Genomic DNA, 5,000 nt, shown 5'->3' on the forward strand with positions numbered 1-5,000 from the left:
GAATAAGAATAATAGTAATAATAATAATGATAATAATAATAATAAAAATGATGATGATAACAATAATGATAATAATAGTAATAATAATAACAATAATAATAATAATAATAATAATAATAATAATAATAATAATAATAATAATAATAATAATGATAATAATAATTATAATAAAACGAGAAAATGAAAAACAAGAAAATCCAAAAACAAGCTCAGAAACCAAAAACAAGAAAAATATAATGCAAGAAAAAACTAGAAAAAAAACAAAAAAACAAGAAAAACTTCAACAACAAAAAATCAAGAGAAAACAACACAAGATGAAAAAGAAAAAACAACAATAAGAAAAAAGTAAAATACACAAACAAGAGAAAACGCAAGAAAATAAAACAAGGAAAAAAAAACCCAAAAAAACGCGCGACTTCTCCGAAAATCTGACATCCTTTGAACTGCTCATAATTTTAGAAAAATATTTTCCCTCCGAAAGCTTTTGTTCCTCCTTGCCTGCTAAGTTGCAGAATGGAGGACCGGGCTTTTAGATTCGTGGTGATGGTGGTGGTAATGGTGGTGATGGTGGTGATGGTGATGAGTGATGGGGGTGATGATGGTGATGAGTGATGGTGGTGATGATGGTGGTGGTGATGATGGTGGTGGTGATGATGGTGGTGATGGTGATGGTGGTGATGGTGGTGATGGTGATGAGTGATGGGGGTGATGATGGTGATGATAATGGTGATGAGTGATGATGGTGATGGTGATGAGTGATGGTGGTGATGATGGGGATGAGTGATGATGGTGGTGATGATGGTGATGGTGATGAGTGATGGGAGTGATGATGGTGATGATAATGGTGATGAGTGATGATGGTGATGGTGATGAGTGATGGTGGTGATGATGGTGATGATAATGGTGATGAGTGATGATGGTGATGGTGATGAGTGATGGTGGTGATGATGGTGATGAGTGATGATGGTGGTGATGATGGTGATGGTGATGAGTGATGGGGGTGATGATGGTGATGATAATGGTGATGAGTGATGATGGTGATGGTGATGAGTGATGGTGGTGATGATGGTGATGAGTGATGATGGTGGTGATGATGGTGATGGTGATGAGTGATGGAGGTGACGATGGTGATGACGGTGATGACGGTGACTGTGATCGTAGTGAGGATTGGGATGTAGAAGCAATTATGATATCGTTAGTAATAACAACGGTGGTGGTGATGATGACTATGATGGTGATGGGGATGGTAATGATGATGATTGTTAATATTATAGTGATTATTATTATGATGAAGATGACATCTTTGGCATCTTATATGTCCTTATTATATATCCTTATTATCTAATATAATATGTAATCTAATTTGATAACAATCTTCAAAAATCAAATTTTACCAACAGCAATATCACCCCATTATATCACCCGACTTGCAGAAAAGGCAGATAATGCAAGGTAATTTGTTCATACCTTGGTTCCAGATTTTTGCAAGTTCGCGGTGGAAGGAATGTCGAGGAAGAGCAATCCTTACATTGCAAACGTGCAGTGTTTGACCCCGGGCGCTTGAGTTCCTTGTGTGGGTCGTAGGCTAGCAGGAGAAGGTGGTGTCTGTGTATTCAGGAATTTACACTTTGGGTTTGTATCTCCTTGTCGGTGCTGGAGAGGCTGGGTGTGTAGCTGAGAGTCGATTTCGTTTCCTTTGGTTCATCGGTGAATTCGTTTTTTTGGATCCGAAAGAACGGGCGTTTTTTTTAATAAGAGGACGAAGCTAGTTGTTGTATAAGGTATGGGAGGGAATCGAGACCAGCCTATGTCCCTGAAGATTTTCTGGGTAACTTTCCTGGTGTAATCATTGAGTGAAATTGCGCTGATTGTCACCTCTTAGCTCCCGGAATATTAACGGGATAGATCAGGTTCGCTTCGTCTGTCAGAAGGATTGGTCTGGGAAGGATTATCTCTAATGCCGTTTAATCAGCTTTGTCTTGTGAAGTGTAGCAAGAAGTCAAGTGCCGAGCTCTTCGACCTGTGTGTTTAGCCCTAAAGCTTTCGCGAGGTCTAAAGCTTCCTGCTGTCTCCTTGCATGCTGGACTATGATTAATACATTGTTGAGTCTGGAGTAAGTCGCTGGTGATGAGATGGAGGTGTTTAGTCCAGGTCTTTTCCCTTATTTTACTGTTGTTTGTTGTCCCCTTACTAGAGACAGTATATAGAGTGGAGGCATTTAATCGTCATGAGCGAAATCCTGATATTACTTGCTACAGCTCCACCAGCATTCGCCATTGTCTGCATACCCACCTACCAGCCGACTGTCCACTTCTGTGTTCTCTTTATCCTTGAACAACCTGTAGCACAAGTTACTGACTAGCCCGTGTTGGGTTGCGTTTGTAGCTCTTTTTATCATCAGCTGTTTTATATAGTTTTAACCAAACCTCAGTCGATCTTCTGTATGGCAATGAAGTCTTTCAGGCTGCAGTGAAGCTTAGGCCTCCCAGACAACCGTAAAGTTAACCCGTAGACTACAAGTGGAACTAACACCACACCTTTATCGCATTATAAGTTCCTTCTAGCGATTCTCAATTTAGTATTCCGAAGTTTGAAAGGATAGCGTAGATGCCAGATAAGCTAACGTTTTCAATCGATATCTTACATCACCTTTGGGAAATCATTGAGAAGGAAATCAAGTTATGACCCTGGCGTGTTTGTTAGGAAGTTCACATCGATAAGTATCAGCTGGTAAACTGATATCCTATTACCAGATCTCTAGGTATAATGTTTTTTTGTTTTGTTTTTTTTCATGTAGACCTTGAAACATTGGATAGGTAATGCAAAAATAGAGAAGAGCCTCGTGCAAGTTTGGTCAAGGCCATAGGACCGTAATTCATATATATATATATATATATATATATATATATATATATATATATATACATATATATATATATATATTTGCAGATATAGATACAAATATAGGTATGTGTGTGTGTGTGTGTGTGTGTGTGTGTGTGTAAATGTGTGTATGTGTGTGTGTGTGTGTGTGTGTGTGTGTGTGTGTATATATATGTATATATATATATATATATCTATATATATGTATATATGTATATATATATTTATGTATGTATATAAATATATATATATATATATATATATATATATATATATATATATTTGCAGATATATATACAAATATAGGTATGTGTGTGTGTGTGTGTGTGTGTGTGTGTGTGTGTAAATGTGTGTATGTGTGTTTCTGTGTGTTTGTATGTATATGTATGTGTGTGTGTATGTATATATATATATATATATATATATATATATATATATATATATATATATATATATATATATATATATATATCTGTCTGTGTTTGTGTGTGTATGTGTGCTGCTGATGTTGAGGATATCAATAATATTTCAAAAATACTATTAATCAGGATGATGACGATAATGATGATGATAATAATGGTTATGATGATGATGATGATGGTGATGATGATGATAATGATAATAATGATAATGATGGTAAGAATGATAATGATAATAATAATAACAATCACAATCATAATAAAGATAATGATAATGCTAATGATGCTAATGATGATAATAATTATAATGATGATGATGATAATGATAATAGTGATGATAATAAACAAAATACTAAAAACAATATTAGTAGCAACAACAATAAAAAATATTATTTATGATGATAATAACTAACAACAATAACGATAATAGCAAAACAACAGCAAGAATAGTATTAACAACAACATAAACAACAACAGCAATAATAAAAATAATACCAATAATGAAAACATTGATTAAAAAAAATATACCACAGCATCGTAAAAAGCCAACAGAAATTAATGATCTAAAATCAAAACGATAAATAACGAAACAATAAGAACCTTCCCACGTGTACTTTTTTTGTCCTTTTTTTTTATAATCAGTTAATAATGATAAGTTGCCAGGTGAAAAAAAAACAAAAAAAAAAAGACCTCTTATTGTTCCTTTGTTGTCGTGTTTTTTTGCCTCCGGCCTTGTTTGTCACGTCGAAAGCATGTCAATACCAGGTGAAGTATGTCGCTATGTTCTTGTCCCTGTTGTATTTTATCATTGTTGTTGTTATTATTGTTATAATTGTTGTTGTTGTTTTTGTTTTTCGTGTTGTTGTTTTTGTCATTATTATCGTTGTTGTTGTTCTTGTTGTTATTATTGTTATTATTATTATTATTATTATTACTATCAATATTATTATTATTATCATTATTATTATCATTATTATTATTATTATTATTATTATTATTATTATTATTATTATTATTATTATTATTATTATTATTATTATTGCTATTGTTATTGTCATTATTGTTGTTGTTGTTGTTATCATTGCCATTGTCATTATTATCATCATTATTATTACTCATATTATCATTGTTATTATTATTATTATCATTGTTGTTTTTATTATCATTATTATCATTGTTGTTTTTGTTATCATTATTATCATTGTTATTATCATTATTATTATTATCAGTATCATTATTATTGTTATTATTGATATTACAATTATTATTATTACTATCATTATCATTATTATTATTATCATTATTATTATCATTATTATTATTATTATTATTATTATTATTATTATTATCATTATCATTATTACCATTATTACTATTACTATTACCATCCTTAGTATTACCATCAGTGCTATTATAATTATCATCATCATTATCATTACCATTATCATTATCATCATCATCATTATACTTTTCTTTTCTTTTCTTTTCTTTTTTTCTACTAATCTGTAACATTCCTTACTTAGCTCATCAGAATGGCGTAAATAATCACCTTGATCCTGTATTGCCAATGTTCAACCAAGCTTATAACAGTAACAGTATAAATAATAAAAAGATAATGATTGATAATGATGATGATAATAATAACGATTATTAATCTTTATCGTTATTATCATTATTAGCTGTATTATTATTATTATT

Source organism: Penaeus chinensis, chromosome 16 (assembly GCF_019202785.1).
Source record: "Penaeus chinensis breed Huanghai No. 1 chromosome 16, ASM1920278v2, whole genome shotgun sequence".
NCBI lineage: Eukaryota > Metazoa > Arthropoda > Malacostraca > Decapoda > Penaeidae > Penaeus > Penaeus chinensis.